This window comes from Mustelus asterias, chromosome 13 (genome assembly GCF_964213995.1).
Source record: "Mustelus asterias chromosome 13, sMusAst1.hap1.1, whole genome shotgun sequence".
NCBI classification, from domain to species: Eukaryota; Metazoa; Chordata; class Chondrichthyes; order Carcharhiniformes; family Triakidae; genus Mustelus; species Mustelus asterias.
This window is the reverse complement of record NC_135813.1, coordinates 66,083,867-66,100,668: the sequence shown is the minus strand read 5'-3', so window position 1 is coordinate 66,100,668 and position 16,802 is coordinate 66,083,867. Positions and strand designations below refer to the sequence as shown.

Sequence of the window (16,802 nt, the reverse complement as noted above, 5' to 3'; positions counted from 1 at the left end):
CACAGTACTTAGCACACCAGTGCTATTGGCTGCAACCACCTTGTTACTTATCAACTGTCTACCACGCGGGAGTGCTCCAAATGGGTGCAACAGTCAGCAAAGATTTCAGCCTATGAGACAATTCAGAGCTGCCAACATAAAAGAGTTTGTGAAATGAAGCGACAGCTTCAGGAAAGGTGCCGCAGCCTCAGCGAAAGTTCAAAACTCAGGAAGAGTCCTGACACCAGCGCTTGATACCGATTCTGCCACTTTAGCTGGAGAAATGTACCAAACAATTCACGAGGAAGGAAGCAAAGTGCACAGTGAATGGTCATTTCAAGGGGCTCTGGGGGATTACGCACAGTTAAACAATGGTGTTTACATTATAATTAGCAATATAGACAGAGTAAATTGAAGCATTTTCATACTTCACAATTGATAGGCCATCACTAAACTACATGTACCTCATCCAATCACAGGGCCATATCTAACGCAAATTCACAAAATTTGATTTGATTTGATCTGAATTATTATTGTCACATGTATTAGTATACAGTGTAAATTATTGATTCTTGCGCGCTATACAGACAAAACATACCGTTCTTAGGGAAGGAAAGGAGACAGTGCAGAATATAGTCTTAGAATCATAGCTCGGGTGTCGACAAAGATCAACTTAATCAACTTAAAGCCAATCCACGTTTCCTAGCTCACACAGACACACTGAACCCCTAACCCTGTCGCACACAATCTCTCATCTCCACATCCAATACACTCACACTGGGATTGTTTTTTCCCTGCTTTTGGGTAAGGTACCACTTCCTCTCTTTCTCCAAAGCTGATTTCACATCTTCCACCACATCATTAACACCCATTCTCCATTTCCCTGTCTCCATTCCACCCTTCCATGAACTCGAGTCAATCCATTTGAAAATACTCTTTCTAGCTGAACACTGTGCTGCTGATTTGATCCACAGCCTTGGTGTCCAGCAGCTTTTCACTTCCATCAGATTCCCCAAATCTCCATTTCTCTTTGCTGAGTGTTATCAGCATTTTGTGTTTCTGTTCTCGATTCGCAGCTTCTGTGATATTTTGCTTTTAGTAAATCAAGAAGAATTAAAGAATTAATGTTTTAGATATGTTAAATATCCCATTTAAAAGAGTCAAGTCTGCAAGTTTGATCAGGTTGTGGAGTTAAAAGTTTGAACTGAGTGAAATGGGAGAGGAGCTGAATAAAGATGTTGAATCTGTGTGCTGACTGGAGTTTCAAGCAAAGGAAAATGTGGCTGTTTTACCCAAGGTGAAAAGTTTAGAAAGTGTAAAATATGGAACACTTCATGAATTTGCATGTCAGCCTTGCGCAGGGGCCATGCTGATCTTCTCGGTATCTTTTTTTTAATTTCAAAAATATATTTTATTGATAAATACTCTGAAATAAACCATTGCAGAAACGACATTTCCAATCATTACAAACAATGCAAAAAAAACAGTCCTATTTACAATACTTTACGGTGCTCTGTTCCAAGACATTACATTTATTACAGTTCAGTTCTTCAACGAAACCATATACATCCATCACATTTCACTGTGTGTTGTTTTTACAGAGTTGCACACAGTTCTGCACTCTAAGGGTTTTTTATAGTTACTGGCCCTTCCATCTGCCTTGGTTGAAAGGCTTTAAAAGGTGGCCTTTCCCCACTGTGCCTTTGCGACGACTGCCCCAAGCTTGAGAGCGTCCCTCAGCACATAGTCCTGGACCTTGGAATGTGCCAGCCTGCAACAATTGGTTGAGAACAAATATTTGCCCTGCTTGATCAGCAAGTTTAAGGCGGACCAATGACCATCCCTTGTGGAGTTAAAAGTTTGAATAGAGTGAAGTGGGAGAGGAGCTGAATAAAGGTGTTGAACCTGTGTGCTGACTGGAGTTTGAAGCAAAGGAAAATGTGGCTGTTTTACACAAGGTGAAATGTTTAGAAAGTGTAAAATATGGAACGCTTCACGAATTTGCGTGTCATCCTTGCGCAGGGGCCATGCTAATCTTCTCTGTATCGTTCCAATTTTAGTATATGTGCTGCCGAAGCGAGCACAATTGTTGAATGAAAATCGCTGTCTTATCAATCCTCAATAGTGACACCACTTTCTTGTCATACTGACTTCAATTACTACACTTCATTCTTCCTCAATTCTACATCAACTTCCTGCTGCAGTCAATTACCTCAAACAAATCGTCATACACCTACAATTGGACTTGTATCTTTTGCCATTACCAAACGTAGACACTGACAGGGAAGCAGATGTCCATGTAAATGACCATGGGCTCTAGTTTACTCAGGTCACAGCTCCCTCTTCCAACATGCTGCTAAAGACAATACATTCAGCATCATGATGCAGCAAAACAGCCCAGCAAAACTCTCCTTCAAACATTTCCACAGTACTTAGCACACCAGTGCTATCGGCTGCAACCACCTTGTCACTTATCAACTATCTACCACGCGGGAGTGCTCCAAATGGGTGCAACAATCAGCAAAGATTTCAGCCTGTCAGACAATTCAGAGCTGCCGACATAAAAGAGTTTGTGATATGAAGCGACAGCTTCAGGAAAGGTGCCGCAGCCTCAGCGAAAGTTCAAAACACAGGAAGAGTCCTGACACCAGCGCTTGATACCGATTCTGCCACTTTAGCTGGAGAAATGTACCAAACAATTCACTAGTATTGAAGCAAAGTGCACAGTGAATGGTCAATTCAAGGGACTCTGGGGGATTACGCACAGTTAAACAATGGTGTTTACATTATAATTAGCGATATAGACAGAGTAAATTGAAGCATTTTCATACTTCACAATTGATAGGCCATCACTAAACTACATGTAGTGTACCTCATCCAATCACAGGGCCATATCTCATCCCAATTCATAAAATTTGATTTCATAGAATCATAGAATCCCTACAGTACAGAAAGAGGCCATTCGGCCCATCGAGTCTGCACCGACCACAATCCCACCCAGGCCCTACCCCCATATCCCTACATATTTTACCCCCGAATCCCTCTAACCTACGCATCTCAGGACACTAAGGGCAATTTTAGCATGGCCAATCATCCTAACCCGCACATCTTTGGATTTGATTTGATCTGAATTATTATTGTCACATGTATTAGCATACAGTGTAAATTATTGATTCTTGCGCGCTATACAGACAAAGCATACCATTCTTAGGGAAGGGAAGGAGACAGTGCAGAATATAGTGTTACAGTCATAGCTGGGGTGTAGACAAAGATCAACTTAATCAACTTAAAGCCAATCCATGTTTCCTAGCTCACACAGACACACTGAACCCCTAACCCTGTCACACACAATCTCTCATCTCCACATCCAATACACTCACACTGAGATTGTTTTCTCCTTGCTTTTGGGTAAGGTGCCACTTCCTCTCTTTCTCCAAAGCTGATTTCACATCTTGGACCACATCATTGCCACCCATTCTCCATTTTCCTGTCCCCATTCCACCCTTTCATGAACTCGAGTCAATCCACTTGAAAATACTCTTTCTAGCAGAACACTGTGCTGCTGATTTGATCCACAGCCTTGGTGTCCAGCAGCTTTTCACTTCCATCAGATTCCCCAAATCTCCATTTCTCTTTGCTGAGTGTTATCAGCATTTTGTGTTTCTGTTCTCGATTCGCAGCTTCTGTGATATTTTGCTTTTAGTAAATCAAGAAGAATTAACGAATTAATGGTTTAGATATGTTAAATATCCCATTTAAAAGAGTCAAGCCTGCAAGTTTGATCAGGTTGTGGAGTTAAAAGTTTGAGTAGAGTGAAGTGGGAGAGGAGCTGAATAAAGGTGTTGAATCTGTGTGCTGACTGGAGTTTGAAGCAAAGGAAAATGTGGCTGTTTTACACAAGGTGAAATGTTCAGGAAGTGTAAAATATGGAACGCTTCACGAATTTGCGTGTCATCCTTGCGCAGGGGCCATGCTAATCTTCTCTGTATCGTTCCAATTTTAGTATACGTGCTGCCGAAGCGAGCACAATTGTTGAATGAAAATCGGTGTCTTATCAATCCTCAATAGTGACACCACTTTCTTGTCATGCTGACTTCAATTACTACACTTCATTCTTCCTCAATTCTGCATCAACTTCCTGCTGCAGTCTATTACCTCAAACAAATCGTCATACACCTACAATTGGACTTGTATCTTTTGGCATTACCAAACATAGACACTGACAGGGAAGCAGATGTCCGTGTAAATGACCATGGGCTCTAGTTTACTCAGGTCACAGCTCCCACTTCCAACATGCTGCTGAAGACAATACATTCAGCATCATGATGCAGCAAAACAGCCCAGCAAAACTCTCCTTCAAACATTTCCACAGTACTTAGCACACCAGTGCTATTGGCTGCAACCACCTTGTCACTTATCAACTATCTACCACTCGGGAGCGCACCAAATGGGTGCAACAATCAGCAAAGATTTCACTGTGTCAGATAGTTCAGAGCTGCCGACAGAAAAGAGTTTGTGAAATGAAGCGACAGCTTCAGGAAAGGTGCCGCAGCCTCAGCGAAAGTTCAAAACTCAGGAAGAGTCCTGACACCAGCGCTTGATACCGATTCTGCCACTTTAGCTGGAGAAATGTACCAAACAATTCACGAGGAAGGAAGGAAAGTGCACAGTGAATGGTCATTTCAAGGGGCTCTGGGGGATTACGCACAGTTAAACAATGGTGTTTACATTATAATTAGCGATATAGACAGAGTAAATTGAAGCATTTTCATACTTCACAATTGACAGGCCATCACTAAACTAAATGTAGTGTCCCTCATCCAATCACAGGGCCATATCTCACCCCAATTCACAAAATTTGATTGGATTTGAATTATTATTGTCACATGTATTAGTATACAGTGTAAATTATTGATTCTTGCGCGCTATATAGACAAAGCATACCGTTCTTAGGGAAGGAAAGGAGACAGTGCAGAATATAGTCTTAGAATCATAGCTCGGGTGTAGACAAAGATCAACTTAATCAACTTATAGCCAATCCACGTTTCCTAGCTCACACAGACACACTGAACCCCTAACCCTGTCACACACAATCTCTCATCTCCACATCCACTACAGTCACACTGGGATTGTTTTTTCCTTGCTTTTGGGTAAGGTGCCACTTCCTCTCTTTCTCCAAAGCTGATTTCACATCTTGGACCACATCATTAACACCCATTCTCCATTTCCCTGTCTCCATTCCACCCTTCCATGAACTCGAGTCAATCCATTTGAAAATACTCTTTCTAGCAGAACACTGTGCTGCTGCTTTGATCCACAGCCTTGGTGTCCAGCAGCTTTTCACTTCCATCAGATTCCCCAAATCTCCATTTCTCTTTGCTGAGTGTTATCAGCATTTTGTGTTTCTGTTCTCGATTCGCAGCTTCTGTGATATTTTGCTTTCACTAAATCAAGAAGAATTAAATCATTAATGTTTTAGATGTGTTAAATATCCCATTTAAAAGAGTCAAGCCTGCAAGTTTGATCAGGTTGTGGAGTTAAAAGTTTGAGTGGAGTGAAGTGGGAGAGGAGTTGAATAAAGATGTTGAATCTGTGTGCTGACTGGAGTTTGAAGCAAAGGAAAATGTGGTTGTTTTACCCAAGAGGAAATGTTTAGGAAGTGCAAAATATGGAACGCTTCACGAATTTGCGTGTCATCCTTGCGCAGGGGCCATGCTAATCTTCTCTGTATCGTTCCAATTTTAGTATATGTGCTGCCGAAGCGAGCACAATTGTCGAATGAAAATCGGTGTCTTATCAATCCTCAATAGTGACACCACTTTCTTGGCATACTGACTTCAATTACTACACTTCATTCTTCCTCAATTCTACATCAACTTCCTGCTGCAGTCTATTACCTCAAACAAATCGTCATACACCTACAATTGGACTTGTATCTTTTGCCATTACCAAACGTAGACACTGACAGGGAAGCAGATGTCCATGTAAATGACCATGGGCTCTAGTTTACTCAGGTCACAGCTCCCTCTCCCAACATGCTGCTGAAGACAATACATTCAGCATCATGATGCAGCAAAACAGCCCAGCAAGACTTTCCTGAAACATTTCCACAGTACTTAGCACACCAGTGCTATTGGCTGCAACCACCTTGTCACTTATCAACTATCTACCACGCGGGAGCGCTCCAAATGGGTGCAACAGTCAGCAAAGATTTCAGCCTGTCAGACAATTCAGAGTTGCCAACAGAAAAGAGTTTGTGAAATGAAGCGACAGCTTCAGGAAAGGTGCCGCAGCCTCAGCGAAAGTTCAAAACTCAGGAAGAGTCCTGACACCAGCGCTTGATACCGATTCTGCCACTTTAGCTGGAGAAATGTACCAAACAATTCACTAGGAAGGAAGGAAAGTGCACAGTGAATGATCATTTCAAGGGGCTCTGGGGGATTACGCACAGTTAAACAATGGTGTTTACATTATAATTAGCGATATAGACAGAGTAAATTGAAGCATTTTCATACTTCACAATTGATAGGCCATCACTAAACTACATGTAGTGTACCTCATCCAATCACAGGGCCATGTCTAACCCAAATTCACAAAATTTGATTTGATCTGAATTATTATTGTCACATGTATTAGTATACAGTGTAAATTATTGATTCTTGCGCGCTATACAGACAAAGCATACCGTTCTTAGGGAAGGAAAGAAGACAGTGCAGAATATAGTGTTACAGTCATACCTCGGGTGTAGACAAAGATCAACTTAATCAACTTAAAGCCAATCCATGTTTCCTAGCTCACACAGACACACTGAACCCCTAACCCTGTCGCACACAATCTCTCATCTCCACATCCAATACACTCACACTTGGATTGTTTTTTCCCTGCTTTTGGGTAAGGTACCACTTCCTCTCTTTCTCCAAAGCTGATTTCACATCTTCCACCACATCATTAACACCCATTCTCCATTTCCCTGTCTCCATTCCACCCTTCCATGAACTCGAGTCAATCCATTTGAAAATACTCTTTCTAGCAGAACACTGTGCTGCTGATTTGATCCACAGCCTTGGTGTCCAGCAGCTTTTCACTTCCATCAGATTCCCCAAATCTCCATTTCTCTTTGCTGAGTGTTATCAGCATTTTGTGTTTCTGTTCTCGATTCGCAGCTTCTGTGATATTTTGCTTTCACTAAATCAAGAAGAATTAAAGAATTAATGTTTTAGCTATGTTAAATATCCCATTTAAAAGAGTCAAGTCTACAAGTTTGATAAGGTTGAGGAGTTAATAGTTTGAACTGAGTGAAATGGGAGAGGAGCTGAATAAAGATGTTGAATCTGTGTGCTGACTGGAGTTTGAAGCAAAGGAAAATGTGGCTGTTTTACCCAAGGTGAAAAGTTTAGAAAGTGTAAAATATGGAACACTTCATGAATTTGCGTGTCATCCTTGCGCAGGGGCCATGCTGATCTTCTCGGTATCTTTTTTTTATTTCAAAAATATACTTTATTGATAAATACTCTGAAATAAACCATTGCAGAAACGACATTTCCAATCATTACAAACAGTGCAAAAAAAACAGTCCTATTTACAATACTTTACGGTGCTCTGCTCCAAGACATTACATTTATTACAGTTCAGTTCTTCAACGAAACAATATACATCCATCACATTTCACTGTGAGTTGTTTTTCAGAGTTGCACACAGTTATGCAGTCTGAGGATTTTTTATAGTTACTGGCCCTTCCATCTGCCTTGGTTGAAAGGCTTTAAAAGGTGGCCTTTCCCCACTGTGCCTTTGCGACGACTGCCCCAAGCTTGAGAGCGTCGCTCAGCACATGGTCCTGGACCTTGGAATGTGCCAGCCTGCAACAATTGGTTGAGAACAAATATTTGCCCTGGCTGATCAGCAAGTTTAGGACGGACCATTGAGCATCCCTTGTGGAGTTAAAAGTTTGAATAGAGTGAAGTGGGAGAGGAGCTGAATAAAGATGTTGAATCTGTGTGCTGACTGGAATTTGAAGCAAAGGAAAATGTGACTGTTTTGCAGAAGGTGAAATGTTTAGAAAGTGTAAAATATGGAACGCTTCACGAATTTGCGTGTCATCCTTGCGCAGGGGCCATGCTAATCTTCTCTGTATCGTTCCAATTTTAGTGTATGTGCTGCCGAAGCGAGCACAAGTGTACAATGAAGATCAGTGTCTTATCAATCCTCAATATTGACACCATTTTCTTGTCGTGCTGACTTCAATTATTACACTTCATTCTTCCTCAACTCTACATCAACTTCCTGCTGCAGTCTATTACCTCAAACAAATCGTCATACGCCTACAATTGGACTTGTATCTTTTGGTATTTCCAAACGTAGACACTGACAGGGAAGCAGATGTCCATGTAAATGACCATGGGCTCTAGTTTACTCAGGTCACAGCTCCCTCTTCCAACATGCTGCTGAAGACAATACATTCAGCATCATCATGCAGCAAAACAGCCCAGCAAAACTCTCCTTCAAACATTTAGCTGGAGAAATGTGCAACATAATTCAGTAGTGTTGAAGGAAGGTGCACAGTGAATGGTATTTTCAAGGGGCTTTGGGTGATTACACCCAGTTAAACAGTGGGCTTTACATTATAATTACTGATATAGAGTGGGTAAGTTGAAAAACTTTCGTACTTCACATATCATAGATAGTTTGTAAATCAACGCTAGACCCATAGAACCAGAGAAACGCTACTGTACAGAAGGAGGCTGTTCAACCCATCTTCTCCATGCTAGCCTGAGGAAACAAAGGTACCCTTTCTCATGCCAAGTTCCAGCACCGGGCCCATTACCCTGTAGCTTACAACACTTAGGGTACACATCCAACTACTTTTAAAAACAGTTTACGGTCTCTACCAGCACCACCAACTCGGGCAGCAAATTCTAGCCTCTGGGTAAAATAGTTTTACCCACCCTCTGGGTAAAATAGTTTTTCCTTGTGTCCACTCTACACCTACTGCTACTTATCGAATCAATGTGCCCTGGTTCAAGTATTCTCCACCAAGGGAAACCATTTTATCCTGTCCATTCTATCTCTTCCCCTCACAATTTTGTACACCTCAATTGAGTCACCCTCAGTCTTCTTTGTTCAAAAGAAAATAAGCCCAACATATATGTTAAATACCTGATTTAAATGAGTTAAGTAATTGATAAGGGTTGCTGATCCTTTCAATGGGGTTTGGGAGATTACCCCCAGTCAACAGTGGCATTTACATTATGATTAGTGATATAGACAGGATAAATTTCAAACTTCACAATTGATAGACACCTTAAAATAAATAAATAACTGAACTAAAGTTAGAATTTGGATTCTATGACAGTCACTAAACTAAATGAAGTGTACCTCATCCAATCACAGGGCCATATCTAACCCCCACACCTCAATTCACAAAGTTTGATTTGATTTGATTTGACGTATTATTTGTCACATATATTAGCATACAGTGTAAAATATTGATTCTTGGGCGCTATACAAAGCATGCCATTCATAGGGAAGGAAAGGAGACAGTGCATAATATTATAGTCACAGCTAGGGTGTGGACAAAGATCAACTTCATCAACTTAAAGTCTATCCATGTTTCCTAGCTCACACAGACACACTGAACCCTTCACCCTGTCACACACAATCTCTCATCTCCACATCCAATACACTCACACTGGGATTGTTTTCTCCTTGCTTTTGGGAAGGTGCCACTCCCAGCTCTTCCTCTCTTTCTCCAACGCTTATTTCAATCTTGGACCACATCATTAACACCCATTCTCCATTTTCCTCCTCCATTCCACCCTTTCATAAACTGGAGTCAATCCATTTAAAAATACTCTTTCTAGCAGAACACTGTGCTGCTGATTTGATCCACAGCCTTGGTGTCCAGCAGCTTTTCACTTCCACCAGATTCCGCAAATCTCCATTTCTCTTTGCTGAGTGTTATCAGCATTTTGTGTTTTTGTTCTCGATTCGCATCTTCTGTGATCTTTTGCTTTTTGCAAATCAAGAAGAATGAAAGAATTGATGTTTTAGATGTGTTAAATATCACATTTAAAAGAGTCAAGTCTGCAAGTTTGGTAAGGTTGTGGAGTTAAAAGTTTGAATAGAGTGAAGTGGGAGAGGAGCTGAATAAAGATATTGAATCTGTGTGCTGACTGGAGTTTGGAGCAAAGGAAAATGTGGCTGTTTTACAGAAAGGAAAATGTTTAGAAAGTGTAAAATATGGAACGCTTCATGAATTTGTGTGTCATCCTTGCGCAGGGGCCATGCCAATCTTCTCTGTATCATTCCAATTTTAGTATATGTGCTGCCGAAGTGAGCCCAACTGATTTTGATTTGATTTGATTTGAATTATTATTGTCACACGGATTAACATACAACGAAAAGTATTGTTTCTTGCGCGCTATGCAGACAAAACATGCCACTCATAGAGAAGGAAATGAGAAAGTGCAGAATGTAGTGTTACAGTCATAGCTAGGGTGTAGAGAAAGATCAACTTAATGCAAGGTAAGACCATTCAAAAGTCTGACAGCAGCAGGGAAGAAGCTGTTTTGAGTCGGTTGGTATGTGACCTCAGACTTTTGTATCTTTTTCCCGATGGAAGAAGGTGGAAGAGAGAATGGCCGGGGTGTGTGGGGTCCTTAATTATGCTAGCTGCTTTGCCGAGGCAGTGGGATGTGTAGACAGAGTCAATGAATGGGAGGCTGGTTTGCATGATGAATTTGGCTACATTCACGACCTTTGGTAGTTCCTTGCGGTCTTGGGCAAAGCAGGAGCCATACCAAGCTGCGATACAACCAGAGAGAATGCTTTCTATGGTGCATCTGTAAAAGTTGGTAAGGATCATAGCTGACATGCCAAATTTCCTTAGTCTTCTGAGAAAGTAGAGTTATTGGTGGGCTTTCTTAACTATAGTTTCAGCATGCTTAATGAAGATCAGTGTCTTATCAATCCTCAATATTGACACCACTTTCTTGTTGTGCTGACTTCAATTACTACACTTCATTCTTCCTCAATTCTGCATCAACATTTTGCTGCAGTCTATTAACTCAAACAAACCGTCATACACCTACAATTGAACTTGTATATATTGGGATTTCCAATCATAAACACTAACAGGGAAGCAGATGTCCATGTAAATGACCATGTTCTCTAGTTTACTCAGGTCACAGCTCCCTCTTCCAACATGCTGCTGAAGACAATACATTCAGCATCATGATGCAGCAAAACAGCCCAGCAAGACTTTCCTTCAAACATTTCCACAGCACTTAGCACAACAATGCTACTGACTGCAACCACCTTGTCACTTACCAACTATCTACCACTTGGGAGTGCTCCAAATGGGTGCAACAATCAGCAAAGATTTCACTGCGTCAGATAGTTCAGAGTTGCCGACAGAAAAGAGTTTGTGATATGAAGCGACAGCTTCAGAAAGATGCCGCAGCCTCAGTGAAAATTCAAGACTCAGGAACAGTCCTGACACAAGCGCTTGATACAGATTCTGTCACTTTAGCTGGAGAAATGTACAACATAATTCACTAGTGCTGAAGCAAGGTGCACAGTGAATGATAATTTCAAGGGGCTCTGGGGGATTACGCACAGTTAAACATTGGGTTTTACAATATAAGTAATGATATAAGCATGTTAATTTGAAGCACTTTCCTACATCACATTTCATAGATACTTTGTAAATGAAGAATAAACTGAACTAAAGTTACAATTTAAATTGTATAACAGACCATCACTAAACTAAAAGTAGTGTATCTCATTCCATCACAATCCATATCTCACCCCCCCCCCCCCCCCACACCCCAACACCCCAATTCACAAAGTCTATCCATGTGTCCTAGCTCACCCAGACACACTGAACCCCTCACCCTAACACACAATCTCTCATCTCCACATCCAATACACTCACACTGGGATTGTTTACTCCTCGCTTTTGGGTAAGGTGCCACTCCCAGCTCTTCCTCTCTTTCCCCAAAGCTGATTTCACATCTTGGACCACATCATTAACACCCATTCTCCATTTTCCTGCCAACATTCCACCCTCCCATGAACTCGAGTCAATCCATTTGAAAATACTCTTTCTAGCAGAACACTGTGCTGCTGATTTGATCCACAGCCTTGATGTCCAGCAGCTTTTCACTTCCATCAGATTCCCCAAATCTCCATTTGCCTTTGCTGAGTGTTATCAGCATTTTGTGTTACTGTTCTCGATTCGCAGCTTCTGTGATATTTTGCTTTTAGTAAATCAAGAAGAATTAACGAATTAATGTTTTAGACATGTTAAAAATCCCATTGAAAAGAGTCAAGCCTGCAAGTTTGATAAGGTTGTGGAGTTAAAAGTTTGAATAGAGTGAAGTGGGAGAGGAGCTGAATAAAGATGTTGAATCTGTGTGCTGACTGGAGTTTGAAGCAAAGGAAAATGTGACTGTTTCACAGAAGGTGAAATGTTTAGAAAGTGTAAAATATGGAACGCTTCACGAATTTGCGTGTCATCCTTGCGCAGGGGCCATGCTAATCTTCTCTGTATCGTTCCAATTTTAGTATATGTGCTGCCGAAGCGAGCACAAAGATGGTAACTGTGCGAAAGGCTTATAAATGATCAAATCTGCATACACTTTATAGTTATACTATCTTTTTTGTACAACCTGTTCTTATGTTATCTTCCCGGTTATCAGGAATCTGAACCTTCCGCTGTTTCATTTTGTAACTGCAATACTGATTACAGGAATTGACGATGTTAAGGTTTTGATGAGGAGCTAAATGTAGATGAGGAAGGTGGGCGGGGCTTAGTCCCAGGCTGTGTCGTTCGCTTGGATGATACAGAGAAGATTAGCATGGCCCCTGCGCAAGGATGACACGCAAATTCGTGAAGCGTTCCATATTTTGAGGGCGGCACGGTAGCACAGTGGTTAGCACTGCTGCTTCACAGCTCCAGGGTCCCGGGTTCGATTCCCGGTTCGGGTCACTGTCTGTGTGGAGTTTGCACATTCTCCTCATGTCTGCGTGGGTTTCCTCCGGGTGCTCCGGTTTCCTCCCACAGTCCAAAGATGTGCGGGTTAGGTTGATTGGCCAGGTTAAAAATTGCCCCTTAGAGTCCTGGGATGTGTAGGTTAGAGGGATTAGCGGGTAAATATGTGGGGGTAGGGCCTGGGTGGGATTGTGGTCGGTGCAGACTCAAAATGCCGAATGGCCTCCTCCTGGGATGTGTAGGTTAGATGGATTAGCGGGTAAATATGTGGGGGTAGGGCCTGGGTGGGATTGTGGTCGGTGCAGACTCGATGGGCCGAATGGCCTCCTTCTGCACTGTAGGGTTTCTATGATTTCTATGAGCCTGTTGACAGTAAGAAGTCTCACAACACCAGGTTAAAGGCCAACAGGTTTATTTGGCAGCACTAGCTTTCGGAGCGCTGCTCCTTCGTCAGGTGAATGGGAGTTCTGTTCACAAACGGGGCATAAAAAGACACAAACTCAATTTACAAAATAATGGTTGGAATGCGAGTCTTTACAGGTAATCAAGTCTTAAAGGTACAGACAATGTGAGTGGAGAGAGGGTTAAGCACAGGTTAAAGAGATGTGTATTGTCTCCAGCCAGGACAGTTAGTGAGATTTTGCAAGTCCAGGCAAGTCATGGGGGTTACAGATAGTGTGACATGAACCCAAGATCCCGGTTGAGGCCGTCCTCATGTGTGCGGAACTTGGCTATCAGTCTCTGCTCAGCGACTCTGCGTTGTCGTGTGTCGTGAAGGCCGCCTTGGAGAACGCTTACCCGGAGATCAGAGGCCGAATGCCCGTGACCGCTGAAGTGTTCCCCAACAGGAAGAGAACACGCTTGCCTGGTGATTGACAAGCAGTGTTCATACATCCATTGACGTAGCTTCTGCATGGTCTCCCCAATGTACCATGCCTCGGGACATCCTTTCCTGCAGCATATTAGGTCGACAACGTTGGCCGAGTTGCAAGAGTATGTACTGTGTAGCTGGTGGATGGTGTTCTCACGTGAGATAATGGCATCCGTGTCGATGATCCAGCACATCTTGCAAAGGTTGCGGTGGCAGGGTTGTGTGGTGTCGTGGTCACTGTTCTCCTGAAGGCTGGGTAGTTTGCTGCAGACAATGGTCTGTTTGAAGTAGTGCGGTTGTTTGAAGGCAAGAAGTGGGGGTGTGGGGATGGCCTTGGCGAGATGTTCGTCTTCATCAATGACATGTTGAAGGCTCCGGAGAAGATATCGTAGCTTCTCTGCTCCGGGGAAGTACTGGACGACGAAGGGTACTCTGTCCGCCGTGTCCTGTATTTGTCTTCTGAGGAGGTCGGTGCGGTTTTTCGCTGTAGCGGGTCAGAACTGTCAATCGATGAGTCGAGCGCCATATCCTGTTCTTATGAGGGCATCTTTCGGCATCTGGAGATGTCTGTGTCGATCCCCCTCATCTGAGCAGATCCTGTGTATAGGAAGGGCTTGTCCATAGGGGATGGCTTCTTTAACGTGTTTAGGGTGGAAGCTGGAAAAGTGGAGCATTGTGACGTTATTCGTGGGCTTGCATCTGCCACAGCGAAAAACCGCACCGACCTCCTCAGAAGACAAACACGGGACACGGCGGACAGGGTACCCTTCGCCATCCAGTACTTCCCCGGAGCGGAGAAGCTACGATATCTTCTCCGGAGCCTTCAACATGTCACTAATGAAGACGAACATCTCGCCAAGGCCATCCCTACACCCCCACATCTTGCCTTCAAACAACCGCACAACCTCAAACAGACCAGTGTCCACTGCAAACTACCCAGCCTTCAGGAGAACAGTGACCACGACACCACACAACCCTGCCACAGCAACCTCTGCACGCCATGCTGGATCATCGACACGGATGCCATCATCGTACGTGAGCACACCATCCACCAGGTACACGGTACATACTCTTGCAACCCGGCCAATGTTGTCTACCTGATACGCTGCAGGAAAGGATGTCCCGAGGCATGGTACATTGGGGAAGCCATGCAGGCGCTATGACAACGGATGAATGAACACCGCTCGACAATCACCAGGCAAGAGTGTTCTCTTCCTGTTGGGGAACACTTCAGCGGTCACAGGCATTCAACCTCTGATCTTCAGGTAAGTGTTCTCCAAGCCGGCCTTCACGGCACACGACAATGCAGAGTCACTGAGCAGAGACTGATAGCCAAGTTCCGCACACATGAGGACGGCCTCAACCGGGATCTTGGGTTCATGTCACAATATCTGTAACCCCCATGACTTTCCTGGGCTTGCAAAATCTCACTAACTGTTCTGTCTGGAGACAATACACATCTCTTTAACCTGTGCTTAACGCTCTCTCCACTCACATTGTCTGTATCTTTAAGACTTGATTACCTGTAAAGACTCGCATTCCAACCATTATTTTGTAAATTCAGTTTGTGTCTTTATGTGCCCTGTTTGTGAACAGAACTCCCACTTACCTGATGAAGGAGCAGCGCTCCGAAAGCTAGTGGCTTTTGCTACCAAATAAACCTGTTGGACTTTAACCTTCTTACTGTGTTTACCCCAGTCCAATGCTGGCATCTCCACATCATGGGCCTGTTGCCAGGCTCAGAAGGCGGGGCCTGTTGCTAGACTGGTCTGGATGGGCGGGGCCAGTTGCTGGGCGGAGGCTGTTGCTAGGCTGGTCTGGATGGGCGGGGCCAGTTGCTGGGTAGGGGCTGTTGTTAGGCTGGTCTGGGTGGGCGGTGCTTGTTACTGGGCTGGGCTGTGTGGGTGGGGCTTGTTGCTAGGCTGGGTTGGGTGGGCGGGCCTTGGACCTCCAGCTTGTTGAGTTAAGCTCAGCTTTGGCCCAGGCCCAGGCCCAGGCCCAGCCACTGCAGGCCTTTTGCAGCAGGTCCTCTAAACTCACCAAAGACTTGACATCCCTCCTGAAATATGCAGTCCAGCTGAGAATTAATCAGTGTTTCATAAAGATAACTCCCTTGTTTTTCTGTTCTCTATGAATTCAAGGATTGCCCATTAAGTTTTTATTAATTTTATTTATCAGTGTCACAAGTAGGCTGACAGTAACAGTGTAATCACAGAATCACAGAATCACAGAAACCCTACAGTACAGAAGGAGGCCATTCGGCCCATCGAGTCTGCACCGACCACAATCCCACCCAGGCCCTACCCCCACATATTTACCCGCTAATCCCTAATGAAGTTACTGTGAAAATCCCCTCGTCGCCACACTCAGGCACCTGTTCGGGTACACTGAGGGAGAATTTAGCATGGCCAATGCACCTAACCAGCATGTGGAATGAAGCGACATCTTCAGGAAAGGTTCACCAGACTCCTTGATCACTGTGAACGTTTCTGGGGAAGGTGGGACATGTACAAACAGGGCGGTCTGCACCTGAACCACATTGGGGCCAACATCCTTGTGGACCGGTTTGCAAATGTTGGGAGGAGTTTAAACTAGTCATCCAGGGGGAGGGGACACAGAGCATTAGTAAAATAGAAACACATCATGCTACAGTAAAAGAAGCAGGTCCCAGTGAGTTCAGCTATGTTGAGTATCAAGGGAGTAAGACAAGACCGGATGGCCCTTAACTTAATGCTAGGAGCGTAATACTAAGACTGATAAGTTCAAGGCATGGATTGACACATGGAAGTGTGACTTTTTTTGCCACATGATGAGGGAAGAGCAGGAAACATGATGAGGGAAGGGCAGGACTGGCAACTCAGCATTCCGGGGTATAGGATCTGTAGGCGAGGGAGAGGAGGGTGTAAAAAGGAAAGTGGTGTAGCACTATTAATTAAGAAGTAAATTACAGCAATAAGGAGC

The 16,802-nt window shown here is 43.5% G+C and overlaps 9 non-coding genes across 9 annotated transcripts; 1 reads left to right on the top strand and 8 right to left on the bottom strand.

Moving 5' to 3' along the window:
• Positions 1-1,295: 1,295 nt before the first annotated feature.
• LOC144503211 (U6 spliceosomal RNA) lies at positions 1,296-1,404 on the bottom strand. Its single transcript, XR_013499442.1, has one exon. It is a non-coding gene; the product is annotated as a U6 spliceosomal RNA (small nuclear RNA).
• A 552-nt stretch (positions 1,405-1,956) lies between these two features.
• Positions 1,957-2,063, bottom strand: LOC144503197 (U6 spliceosomal RNA). The gene has a single exon (XR_013499430.1). It is a non-coding gene; the product is annotated as a U6 spliceosomal RNA (small nuclear RNA).
• A 1,836-nt stretch (positions 2,064-3,899) lies between these two features.
• On the bottom strand, positions 3,900-4,006 carry LOC144503205 (U6 spliceosomal RNA). Its single transcript, XR_013499437.1, has one exon. It is a non-coding gene; the product is annotated as a U6 spliceosomal RNA (small nuclear RNA).
• Positions 4,007-5,641: 1,635 nt separating this feature from the next.
• LOC144503203 (U6 spliceosomal RNA) lies at positions 5,642-5,748 on the bottom strand. Its single transcript, XR_013499435.1, has one exon. It is a non-coding gene; the product is annotated as a U6 spliceosomal RNA (small nuclear RNA).
• A 1,634-nt stretch (positions 5,749-7,382) lies between these two features.
• LOC144503209 (U6 spliceosomal RNA) lies at positions 7,383-7,489 on the bottom strand. The gene has a single exon (XR_013499440.1). It is a non-coding gene; the product is annotated as a U6 spliceosomal RNA (small nuclear RNA).
• A 552-nt stretch (positions 7,490-8,041) lies between these two features.
• Positions 8,042-8,148, bottom strand: LOC144503204 (U6 spliceosomal RNA). The gene has a single exon (XR_013499436.1). It is a non-coding gene; the product is annotated as a U6 spliceosomal RNA (small nuclear RNA).
• A 2,061-nt stretch (positions 8,149-10,209) lies between these two features.
• Positions 10,210-10,316, bottom strand: LOC144503207 (U6 spliceosomal RNA). The gene has a single exon (XR_013499438.1). It is a non-coding gene; the product is annotated as a U6 spliceosomal RNA (small nuclear RNA).
• Positions 10,317-12,460: 2,144 nt separating this feature from the next.
• On the bottom strand, positions 12,461-12,567 carry LOC144503195 (U6 spliceosomal RNA). The gene has a single exon (XR_013499428.1). It is a non-coding gene; the product is annotated as a U6 spliceosomal RNA (small nuclear RNA).
• Positions 12,568-12,785: 218 nt separating this feature from the next.
• Positions 12,786-12,888, top strand: LOC144503208 (U6 spliceosomal RNA). The gene has a single exon (XR_013499439.1). It is a non-coding gene; the product is annotated as a U6 spliceosomal RNA (small nuclear RNA).
• Positions 12,889-16,802: the final 3,914 nt, after the last annotated feature.